This window comes from Talpa europaea, assembly GCF_964194135.1.
Source record: "Talpa europaea genome assembly, chromosome: 1".
Taxonomy (NCBI): Eukaryota; Metazoa; Chordata; class Mammalia; order Eulipotyphla; family Talpidae; genus Talpa; species Talpa europaea.
In genome coordinates this window covers 128914200-128927962 of record NC_140073.1, presented here as the reverse complement: position 1 = coordinate 128927962, position 13763 = coordinate 128914200, and positions in this window count along the sequence as shown.

Here is a 13763-nt window from a genome sequence, read left to right as displayed (position 1 = left end):
GCCTGCTACACCATTTCTCAACATGTCCAAGCTGTCTCAATGCACTACTCAGACCAACCAGACAGGATTCATATTTCCCATGCCCACCTCTGGCTTTGCTCACATTGGTCCTACCCTATGAAGTACCTCTCCACTCAACTTCACTAGTGAAGATTCCTTTCTAATATTTGAAAACCAGAGCAAAGACACTTCTTCTGAGTAGGCCTCTCTCATGTCTTCAGTTTTAACTTTGCCGCCTATTTGATCTTGGTTAAATTATTTATATTTAATGTAAAACTGAACTCCAGTTTATTAATCTGTGCTTCTTATAGGCTACTATGGAATTAAGTGACAAAAAATGTCACATTCAAAAAAAGAATTCCTGGTATGCATAAAATCAATTAGAATTTTCCTCTCTCTTATACCTGGTGACAGGTATAACTTTACATTGACTTCATCATGTATACAAGGCCCTCAAACCAGATCTTCTTGAAGCAAACTGCGATTATTTAATATTTAGCAACTGCTTTATCAATTGACCCATAATTGCATTAGGATTTATGTGTCTTTGAGTTAGTTAAAATTAGACTGTAACTCCTTCTTTATAGTTTCCAATGAACCTGTTACAATGCCTGACAGATAATCACCCTTATTAACACTGTTGTCAGCCTGAATCCTGAAGATGAGCACTACTATTAAGTCATGCTTAGTATGTATCTTGCATGTGTTATGTGCTTTGCATATATTATCACATTTACTTCCTTAAGGAATATTTACTAGTATCCTTAAAATGAAGCATGGAAAGATTAAATAAGGATTTGCAGCTAATAACCAGAAGTGCTGGGATTTGAATCCAGGCAATGTCAGGACTTGGCTATTTAAATACTACATTGTTGGGGCCTCCCCGGTGGCACAGCAGCTTGAGCTCAGCGCTGTGAAGCTCTCTGCAGCTTCTGCAGCATGGGTTCGAGTCCTGGCCGCCCAGGGAGATACCCACATGGCACGACAGACCTCTCCTTCCTCGCCCACAGCTCCCTTCAGCAGTGTCTTCTGTCTGTATAAATAAAAATAAATCTTTAATAACAGAAATATTACATTGTTCACATAGTGAAGGTTTTGAGATTAGCAGCAACTCAAACTTTGTTTTAAAATATCCATATAAATTTTTATCCACTTTTTAACCTGAGTATATTCTGTTCTACCTGAAACAGCATAGTTAAGAAAGTTACCAGAGTAAAACTTCAAAATTTGGGCCTCCCCAATGGCGCAGCGTTTGAGCGCTGGGTTGCGCAGCTGCCCGCAGCCTCTGCAGCGCCAGTTCGATCCCCGGCTGCTCCCCGGGTCCCACATGGTGCGCAGACCTCTCCTGCCGCCCGCTGCTCCCCTCAGCAGTGTACTTCGGTCCTTCTGCCTGCTCTGCTTCCCGCTCTGGCTCTGGTGAATTTTCTCACCCTCCCGTGCTTCTGTCTGTACCCAATGCTTGTATAAATAATAAATAAATCATAAAAAAAAACTTCAAAATTTGTTTAGTTGCCTTATAAAGCTATTACTGTGGTGGTGATTTAAGCTCTTTTTTATCTGTGCTATAAGAGATCTAATGCATTCATAAATAGTCTCCAAAAGGCATGTAAGAATAGTGATTAGTGAGTCTAAATCAATGGCAAAATCCCTGGACGCTAGTTCAAAATAATTAATTTTGTCTGAGTTCACTAAGTTTAACCATGCATTTACCAGCAAGTCCTTCCAGCCTTCCCTTCTATTATCTTTATTAAAATACATGCCTTAATATCTGCAAAGTGAAATCTAAGAATAACATGTTAGTATTCTACTTCTAAGATAAACTGTTTTTGACTATCCTACCAGCGACCTTTTTTTTTTAAAGATCTATTTATTTATTTATTTATTTATTTATTTATTTATACAAGCACTGGGTACAGTCAGAAGTGCGGGAGGGTGAGAGAATTCACCAGAGCCAGAGCAGGGAGCAGAGCAGGCAGAAGGACCGAAGTACACTGCTGAGGGGAGCAGCGGGTGGCAGGAGAGGTCTGCGCCCATGCGGGACCCTCCTCTGGTGGCCGGGGAGCAGCTGGGGATTGAACCGGCGCTGCAGAGGCTGCGGGCAGCTGCACAACCCAGCGCCAACCGCTGCGCCAAGGGGGAGGACCCAGTGATCTTTTATTAATGATGCAACTATAAAACAAAAAAGTAAGGTTCATATCCTGAGTATCTTATCATACTGCATACTTGAGGAAAAAACAACCTGTTATAAAGTAAGAACTTCATGAAGTATTTTATGGAAAATACTCCTCCTTGAGCAGAATACAAAAATCAGTCACAATGGTGTCTGACTCACACCATAAAGTTGTTGCTTCCATCATCATTGACTGATTACTGCTTGATCATATTTTCTTTTTATTTTTATTGTAGAAAATACACTTTTTCCCACAATAAGTTCTTGAGCACAAATACAATAACAATTTGGGGAGAGAGAGAAAAAAAGGAATCTTAATTTTATCTGCACAAAGGGACCTATTAGAGTTCAGTTGTGCATATAATTGTATTTCACTGGAGTATTCTAAAGATATCTTCCTTTGGAGATAGTTCTTCTAAAGAAATCAAGAGGAAACTTGTTTTCGTTGACTGTATGGTTTGGAAATATTGTAATTCCATAGAGATGTTATATTTATTTGTGCAGAATAGATTTGCAGAGCTGCAAGTGTGATATGATAAAACATCACATGACACTGATTACATTCCAGATAAGAGTCATCCTTATGATCATTCAGAGCATAACTCACAGCAGGTCTCTCCTGTTTCAAAAAAAAAAAAAACTTATTTAAAAATATTTATTATTTAAAAAAATACACTTATTTAAAGAAATTTCCTCAAAAATGATTCGAGGTTTAACCTTTTAAAATTTAATGGTTTACATAGTCACCATTAAATAAATATGTGTATTTGAATGAGGGATGAACAAGCTTTCAATTTTTAACACAACACCCATATTTTCCCTGAGGCCTTATTTTGACTCTTGTTCTGGAGAAGCAATCCCCTCCTCATGTTCATAACTCCCCCTATTTTATAGGGAATATTGACAAACAGGTAATCCAACAAATATTCCACATTTCCCTTGCCAGTGTTCCCATACAGGAGTTGTGATATAGTGGAACAATGGGAAACAATTCAGTAGAGTTACTGTTTAGCTCCACTAAGAGACTCAATTGAGAAATAAATATCAAATTGAGTGCTTTAGCTATTCCATCCTTTTCTCTGATACTGCTTCTTGGGTATTACCAGCAGAACCAAGAAAAATGGAAGACTGTGATATGATAGCTTAATAATGCTTCTGATAAAAAGAAAGGGAGAGCTAGAGTGAGAACAAGAGGATGGATTTACCTCTTCCTAGTAAATATTAAGATATATGAAGAAATGAACTTCACTATTTAACTAAAGAATGTAATTTTATTTGTATTTATTGTATGTTTCCCTACACCAGTGCTCACAGTTTTGTGTAAAAACTGAGGCCATGGAATACTTTCCTGCATAATTCAGGGGCCATTCGAATGTGGTGTCTTGTACATCCCTGCAAAAATTGCCTTCACATCACTACTTTGTGAAAATGCAATTTTATTCTGATAAAAAATTACTCCATCAATATGCTGTGTGTGTGGATTGAAAGATAACATATAATTATGTATATGAAATAATAACTACATGTATGTAATAACTTAGGTTATGAGTAAGGATTAAAAGTAGTGAGGGTAGGTAATGGAGCATTTACTATTTTTAAAGTAACACTCTAAATATAATATAGAGTATCAAAATTTCAACTTAACAGTTAGATTGCCATCTGTTAAGAGATACTGTCATTTTCTTTCTTCCGTTCTTTCTTTCTTAAATATGTAAGATTTCTATTTGGTATTGTCTATGAAGCCTGAAACAGACTTTGAAAGGTTACATATGTATTGTAGAGTGTTCCCAATTCATTCTAGATAGAGTCCAAATGATATAATAGGATTTGGCTTTTATAACATAACAATAGGAGAGCAATACTCAAATGCTAAAAAATCCAAGGAACTTAAAACATGTTTTCATATGGTATGTTTGTTTTCCTCTTATATTTGCCTACATATCAGTTAACTGATAAACTCTAATGATCTGAAATACAATTATATTTACATCTACATCTGCCTCATCACAAAAGCATCTTATACCATTATTAAAAGAGTGCCACAAAATTCTCTTAGGCATCATAAAATAACTCCGAATATTTTAAACAGAATAAGATGTATAATATTTCATTACTTCTTGCACATTAATAAATGGGAAAAGTAATTTTGAAGGAATTCTGCATAGTTATTATGAAACTTTAAAAATAAAACCCAGGACAAGGAGTGGCTTCATCCTTCTACATTTTTTTTTAGAGAAAAGTATAAAATGTCCCAGGTTAGAAAAAGCTCTCTGTACATTAACCCATCAGGGATGAAGATTATAACTGAACAATTAATGTTATGCAGTTAAGTAGAGAGTTTGTTTGTCTTTGAGCTGAATTTCTTATAGCTCACAAAGCAGTTAAATAGCGACATTGAAGTATGCATTGTTTTGAATGTCTCCAGCACAAAAAGAACGTGGTTCAGTTTGAGAAGAAATCATTTCTGGACTCTGGTCATTGTTGAGAACTTTAAGGGTTGAGGGGCGCTCTATTTCATTTCGTAAGCTTTCGGTTCTGACTTTAATTTTCCTCAGCTTGCCTCGGAGAGGCTGGTAACGACGAAATCTTGCTCACAAGCGTGTTCAGAATCTTTCCTTTAAACCCGCCCCAGCTTTATTTTCTTAAGTGACTTAATCAAAGGTAATTCGAGTTCACATTTTTGTATCAATGGTTGTATTTAAAGAGGTCTTATCTGATTTCCATCACCAATTACAGGCTTGCATTTCTTGTTTATATCCATCTTGGAGCTGACAAGGGCCCGGTTTGGTTTTGATAGGAAGTCAAGCCTTCATCTCATGTCAAAAGTCCCTAAAGCACATTTGTTCTGGTAAAATTATATCTCGGGAATGATGGGTTCTAATACAAAATGAGGATGTGGTGGCATGGGGTGGTCCCTGCCACTTTGTTTGAAAAATAAATTGTGAAACCTCAGTAGTAAATATTTGCCTGAGAGAACACAGTGGGAGGGAAATTACAGTGCTGGGGAATATTGCCATTAAGAGGACTGAAGTCAGAGGTTAACGTAACAGGAGTTGGTCTAGTCAAAAAGGTCAAAACGGGCTGGCCCACTCAGCAGAGAGCCTCTAGATGACTTTTAACTATTTTTGGCAAGATAAACATCATACCATGCTGCCTTTGGGAGCAAAGAACAAAGGTCGAAGACCCAGGGGGATTAACTTCTTAAAAAGAGGTACAATATTTAACTTGGCTGCCCTTAAATGCCTTGGGTTTTCTGGCCTGCTTTCCTTACCAATGGAATTCCAGGTTTTGTTTAAAACAAATAGTGCATCTTTTAGAAGTCAAGATTCTAACACTGCAAACCTAATACCACAAGAAACCATAGATTGGAAGTTAAATTGTAGAATGGTAGTTATTTTAGAACATGGAGGTCCACTTTGTTCTAGGGCTGTGGGCCCCTGCCACACCACCCCCTGAGCCCCTCCCTTTGGTCCCTACAGCACCGTGGGACCCCTGGCACCTGGCCGTCCCACTCTGCTCTGTACCTATCAACTGCTCATCTGTCTCTCCCAGGGATGTGGGTTTGCCAAGCACCCCCTAGTCTAGCTGCTGTGTGTTGACATTGCTCAGCTCAGAGAGTTATTCTGGAGCCAGATTTCCTTGGTTTGCTTCTTCCTAGCTGGGTAAAACTGGACAAGCTCTTTAACCTCACTGAGCCTCAGTTTCCTTGAATGAGAGTGGGAAAAATAATAGTACCAATCTCACCCTAACTGGGTCACACATCTTATGCTCAATTCTGAAATCCAGAGTGTTCTAAAAGCTAAAATTTCTCCTGAAATTTGTAGCAAACCCATTTGAGGGCAAAACCTGGGCTGAACTAACATGAAATTATAGGCTTTATTGCTTCCAGTGCACTTATTCACACTTTCAATGCTGAAAAGCTTAGGGGCTATTGCTCCAGAATCCTAGGGTATTATATACTCTATATGCATTGTATTGCTGTTTTAGCAACTTAAAATTTTTGATTTTTGATTCATATCTAACTGCAAAAATTTCATGTTAGAAATTTTGTATACATGGGATCTAGAAACCAATCATAATCTGTTAATTATGATACAAAGAGAGGCTCAATAAATGCTGCTGCTGTTGCTTGTAAAGATGAGTGCTCATTGGTCACTTACAGAGCACTCTGAACTCTGCACCAGCCTTGGTGAGGCCAAGATCTTATCCAAGTTCACACACTTAAGTGGTGGGAAAATAAGAATTCCAAAAGAGGCAGGTTAACTCCTAAGTGTATGCACTGAACTAATACTCACATTGCTTGTACTAAATCCTGACTTTCCAAATCTCCTTTAACGAAGTCAGGGCGCTGCTGTGAATGGAATCTGAGTGCAGTATAGCCAATGATATTTTAAGGTTCTGTATTTTCTACTGAATTTCTTGCTGACACTAATAAAATCAGGGAGCAAGCTTCCAAGAGAAAGATCAATGACATATTTTGTGTGTGTTTGTGTGTATGTATGTTAATTTGCTCATGGCACCTAATGATGTTAAATACTTAGCAACTGCTCCAGTGAAATAATCAAAGTGTGCACTATACAAGGTTTCTGTTTTACTTTCTCTGAAACACTTCTGTACCATCAGACAGCAAATATTTGAATGGTAAAGTTATTTAGTATTTTTCCTTTCATTTTAATATTGTGCCAAATATATATGACACAAAAATAGCCTCAGCATCATCCAGTTGTTTTATATTACATGTAAAACTTCATGGAAAAGATTCATTGATTAATGGTATCCTTTATTATGTAGGCATCACACTATTTCTTTATGGAAAAATGCCAGTGTATAATGAAAAAATGTTATTTCTTCTCTTTCATGCCAAATAGCTCCTTTGATTACTATGAGTCCACTTTGTAAATGTGTTATATATCTTTTGGAATCATGGTGTATGTGATTAGTATCTATCTATAGAAAGTCTGTTTACTATCTTTTATCTAACAAGATAACTCTCACTTAAGTTATCTAGTAAGGACCGTTAGTAATAGTATGTGGTGTGATTAAAAAAAAAAAAAAGCAGATACCCTGTGTGCACGGATTGTTCTAATGTCCTACTTTTTCACAACTTCTAATATCCATACTCTTTGTGACCATCCACATACATATTCTGAGCTTGGTCATATGACTTGTTTTGGCCAATGAACATAGCAAAGTCAATGAAAACAGAGGCTTGCAAAAGTGCATTTCTGTCTTCCGAAACCCCTAACCTCCTGCAACCACTGTGAGAATATGTAATGGTGACCCCGCTCAGGATGGGAGAGGTATTTGGAAGAGTGAAATCATTAAGCTGAAGCCAGCCCAGTCAAGCCAGCGCATAGCCACATCACCAACTTTGTAAACATTAGAGCAAGCCTAGTTGATAGCCACAGAGCCCAGCCAGAGGGCAGATCTGCTAAGTCAAACCATAGACTCATAAGAAATAATAAGCAGTGGCTGTTTTAAGCCACTATGTTTTAGAGTAGTTTCTATTACAGAACTTACTATGAGAATTTACTTTGCTCTGTCTCATTTCCCTGTCCATTGGAATAGATGAGATTGAATTTCAGTCCAGTTTTGAAATTTGATGTTAATTTTTTGTATTAACTTTGTGTTTAAAGAATTATAGTTTGCTCTTCAATATTATCAGCAGCAGCAATCAGCAGCAGCAGTAGTATCATTGTGATCCTCAAACATTAACACACACGTGGTTGGTTTTAAATAGGACTAAGCAAATGTGTTAAAGAGTTTTGCCATCTACAGCAGAGTTCAGCAAACTTTTTCTGTATAGAGCCAGACAGTCGTTTATAGTTAGGGCCATATGGTCACTGTCACACCTAGACAGTCTGCTGTTGTAGCACAAAGTGCCATAGATGATATGTAAAAGAATTGCCGTGCTTTGTTCCAATAAAAATCTATTTACAAAAATAGATGGTAGGTGGGACTTGGCTCACAGGCAGTAGTTTGCTAATCAGTGATGAAGAAAATTTTAACTCAAACTACTCTGCTATTGTCATCCTGAAGATCAGTGGTGTTTATTATTTTCTCATGTATCTGTTGACCATTTGCATATCTTTACTGAAGAAATATCTACGCATATCTTTTGACCATTATTAAAATCAGATTATTTGTATTTTTGGCATTGAGTACTTCTATATTTTGGCTATTAACCCCTTACCAGGTATATGATTAGCAGATGTTTTCTCCTAATCCATAGGAGATTGTTTTGTTGTTTCTTCCACTACATGGAAGTTTTTAGTTTGATGAGGTTCCACTTGTTGATTTTTGCTTTGTTTCATATCATATCAGTAGTATCATATCAATAAAATCATTGCTCAGGCCAATATCAAAAAGGTTGTCCCCTATGTCAGATAGAGACATTTAATGTGTATATATCCCTTTGGGCAGTATAAACATTTAACTTATTCTTACAATTCATGAGCACAAAAAGCTTTCCATTTACTCATGTCTTCTTCAATTTCTTTCATCAATGTTTAGTATTCCAAGGATGGATCTGTTAATACATCATATTACATTGATTGACTTTCATATGTTGAACCACCCTTCCATACCAGTTATAAATCCACTTGGTGATGGTGTATAATAATTTTAAGGTGCTGTTGAATTCTGTTTGCTAGTATTTTGTGTTGCAACTATGTTCCTCGGTAATGTTGGTTTTGTTTTCTTGTGTTTTTTTTTTTTATTTTTGTCTAGTTTTTGATATTGGGCTATTGATGGAGTCATGAAATGAGTTTGCAATGCACCCTTTCTTCAATCTTTTCTAAGAGTTTTAGTATTAGTTCTTAAATATTTGGTAGAGTTCTCCAGTGAAGTCATTTGTCCTGAGATTTTTTTCTCTTGGGAGAATTTTGATTACTGATTTAATTTACCTACTAAATATAGGTCTGTTCCATTTTTATATCTCTTCATAATTCAGTCTAGGCAAGTAGTATATTTCTAAGAATTATTCATTTCTTCTAGGTTAATAAAGACTGCTATTGACCCCCCCGCCCCAGTGAACTTTTCAATTTTAGTTTTCCCATTCTCCACCTCCAACATTTTTGTTTGTTTCTTCATTTTTACATTTTCTATCTGTCAAGATTTTTATTTTGTTCATGCATTATTTTGTTGAGCTGATTGAACATATTTTTCTCAGTGATTTTGAATTTTTGGTCAGATAATTCACATACCTCCATTTTTTTAGTCTATTTCCAGTTATTTTCTTTGTTTTGTTTATTGCACCATATTTCCCTATTTCTGCTTTTGCTTTTGTAACTTTGTGTTGGTATTGACACATTTGAAAAAAAAAAAAAAAAAGCTTCTTCAGCAAGGCTTTAGTGACTGTCTTCTTACTGGGAAAAATCTTCACCAATTGGCCCAGCTAGAGATTCTTGGGGCTTCTCAAACTTCTCTGTGGATTTCTTCTCTGGATTGGAGTACTTAATTCCCAACAAGAAAGTTTTTCCAGTTTCTCTTTTCAAGAGTCTGTAATTTCTTGCTCACAATGGAGCAGATTTTCTGCAGCAGCAAGCTACTTGATTCTCTTGTTCTCAGTAGTTTCTAGACATCAAGATTATGCTGCATCCCACCAGTGCTCAGCCACAAGTGAAACAGAAACTGGTCTGTTAAGCAGCATCTAGAAAAGTTGGGATGCTGGATGTATGCTACAACTCTTCCCCCTCGAAAGGAACAACTGGCATTAGGTGTTTTCTCATGCCTTTTCCATGCTGAGCCAAGGGGAGGAACAATGATAGTCCAAACCTTTGCCTTTATTTTCGTCAGTTTCCAGCTTGGTTTCTTTCACTTTATTGCTTATATTCAGGCAAGACAGAAATCAGTTCCTTAGGCAGCCTCCAGAAAATTCTGCACATTGGATGCATGTTTCAGTCTTCTCTTTCCCTCCTTAGGGAGAAGGGAAGATCTGGGAATTTTCTCTCAATTGCTCCCTGCTAAGCTGAGGGAGGGACACTGATGATGAGAGGGTGGCATGAATTTTCTTTGCAGTTCAGTGCACCTGGTTGCATGTGTACCTTGGATGACAGATTCTCTTAGCTGTTTCCTGCATATACCACAAAGGAATTGGTCTGTGTCCTTTTCAATCAGTGTCTCCATGGGGAGAGGGCCTAACGTTTCCTGGTTTACCATTAATTTAACATTATCCCTCTTTCTGTTGACTTATTCCGTAATGGAAGTCACATTGCTTACCTGAGGTTTTACCTAAGAAGAAAGGTATTCTCAACAAAATGGAAACTTTGAAATGAATAGAAATAGAAACAAAAAAGAGAGAAGAGTAGGTTCAAATAGTAGAGTGAAAAATCATGTAGGTTTCTATTCTCACACTGTATCAAGCGAATCTTAAACCACTTTACTCATAACAAAGTTAAAAACAAAGTGTGTTCCGGACCTCCCCTGGTGGCGCAGCGGTTGAGCGCTGGCCTGTAAGGCTGCCTGTAGCCTCTGCAGCGCCAGTTTGTTCCCTGGCCATGGGCGAGGGCCCCACACACAAAAACAAACAAACAAACAAACAAAAAACAAAGTGTGTTCCTTTTCTAATACAGGATCAACAAATATTCAAGTAAATACCAAAGTCTTGCAATTCTGACTTTTTAAAAAATCTCAGTTACAAATTAACAATTTGTAATCATATTTAACATTCAAGTCTTGCCCATATGTTACAATAAGAACAGCTTCCATTTGCATTCAATAAATGTTTGATAAATGAGTGAATGAGTTCACCCTCTTTTAGAATACAGAGTAAAAAATAAACTTCTTTCTGATTAAACTTTATTATGAACTCTAAAAGATACCCATAACTAGGTGACATGGCTAATCCATTGGCAAATTGGAACTAAAATTAAATATTCACTGATAGAGACTTTGCCTAATTTTGGACATAAAGCCACACTATATTTCATGCTTAAATCTGTACCTAAAAATTATGTCTTTGTTTAGCACACCAGGCTTTAGCAAATAGTAACTTTTCTATACATTCTATCAATAATCTATTAGAACATTTAATTGGAAAAATGATCGTAGTCTAAGTTGCAATAAAAAAAAGTTTCATAATATAAGACATGTCATATAAATATCTAAATAGTCCTTAGGCACATAAATGCTAGAGTCAAGCTGCCAGGGTGTGAATCCTGGCTCCATCACCAGTAGGTGTGTGATCCAGGGCATCTTTTTAAATGTACCCTATTTCCTCATGTGTTAAACATGTTGGATACTAATAATAACTATCTCACAGAGTCGTTGAATGGATTAAAAGAGTGAATATGCGAAAATTAATTGAAGAGGAGCCTAACAAATTGTAAGTGCTGTTGTTGGGTTAGTTTATCATTATCATTGCTGCTATTGCATGAAGAAATTCACAAAATGCAATAAAGGATAAATCTTGTAATGGATGGAAATAGAAGAAAATACCGTATTTCAGGATAAAGTCAAATTTACATTATCTAAGATAAAATTTAATTTTATATAGAAAAAGGAAATAGAAAAAATATTCTTGAATGGTATATTTCAAATGAATCTAATATTTTAAAAACTTAAACTAAATTAACCTGTAAATTTGATGCAATTTCAATCAAAATTCCAATTTGGTTTTACAGAAATGGACAAGTTGATTAATAAGTTAATTTGGAAGAGAATATGACAGACACAGCTGAAAATTTAAAAAAAAAATATTAATAAAGATAATGCTTTAACATTTTAAGACATACTATAAAGCTATTTTAATTAAAATGATTCTGTATGAATTCAAGAAAAGACAAACATTAACATGAAAGAATAGAGAACAAAGAAGCATTATATATAGGAATATATATATATAATGTGAAATAAAGGGCATATAAAATAATCAGTGAAAAGACAGAATTTTTAACAGCTTGTATTGGAAATGGCTATCAGTAGGGAGAAAGTAAAGCAGGCAGTTGTCTCACACAGAAAAAGTCACACTTTAACAGAAATGTACATTTCTGACGGATTCAAGAGCTACACATTAAAATTCACCAAGAAAAATATTCATACATTCTATACAGAACACAAAATGAAGAAGCTATTAGGAATATTATTGTCTTTTACTACATTAATATTTAAAATAATAGTACAGTAACAAAATAAAAAAACCAGGTAAAATAATGGGATAAATTATTTGACATATAGGATTCAAATTATTAATATCTACACTGTTAGGTTACAAAAACATCAATTTAAAGAAATGAACTACAAATATAAAATATATATCTGATCAATGAAATGATGTCCAACCTCACCATTAAACAGAGAAATGTCAAGTTTTGCTATTTTTGCCTATGAGATTACATAAAATTCAAACATTGTAACATTCTATTTAGTTGGCAATGTCCAGTGTTGCCACTGAGAGAACTATACATCCCCTCCCCAAATTAAAACTTTTAAGAAGTTTGTAGGGAAGCTTAATAATAATTAATATATGAAATAAAACTCTAGAATACTACACACATACCCAAAACTTTCCTCACAAAAATTATTTGAGGAAGGTACTAAATTATACATCTTTTAAATATGGAAACTGAGACACAGAGAGGCCAAGTTACTTGTGGAAGGCTAAAGATTTTCAATCCAGGTCCTCTACTCCTGAGTTTTGAGTGCATTTGAAACCATGCCCACCCATAAATTAAATAAAAATTTTAATGCTTAAACTTTACAGAGATAGTTAAATAAATAGGCAAATAAAAACATAGTTATACACACAAAGAATGGATGTAATTGGCCTCAAAGGGTATATATTAAAGTATTAATAATATTTAGCTATAGGATAAAAGTAGAGGAGAATATGTATTTTTATACAATATATTTCCATATTGTTTGAAGATATATAGCAAGCATGCATTCACCTAATACTTGTGCAACTAAAAATAACTGATCTAAAATAACCATCTAATCATTATTCACGTATATATGAATAGTCATTTATTCAATTTACTATCTATAAGATGTTGGTGGCTATATGTGGTAAATTATTGATTATGACAATAGCTAGAAGTTGAGAATTGATGATATCATCTATTTCAAATGGCTTATTGGTCAATGAATGAAGCCATATTCAAATTTAATCTGGCAGGCTAATACTGCTTGACTGTACAATATAAAATACATTAGAGCATAGCCATATATCCATTTTGATCTTATATCATGTTCACAGCTTTGATATCTGTATTACTAAATAGTTCATCTCCCTTTCCAATATTTGTAGTTTCCTTTTCATTTTCTGTAAATGGGTGACTAGCTCCTATAAGATGAAATCAGTGTATAACAGTCCAAAATCTTGGCAAGCCAAGTCCCAGGTTATTAAGTAGTTATTTTATTCAAATTGACTTCTAGCCATGTCACCAAGAGCAACCCCAGGCATCTGAAGGTCTGGGACCTGGAACAGACCCACTTCTAACCTGAATCCCACCTCACTGTGCTCAAAGCAATGCAGAGGGGCAACCTGAGAAAATAATTACTTACCATGCAAATGTCTTATGGCAAAAGGGTGCCCCTGCTGGAATACAAGGGGAGGTTCTGATGTCTGTTTTCTTGGATAATTACATTGTCT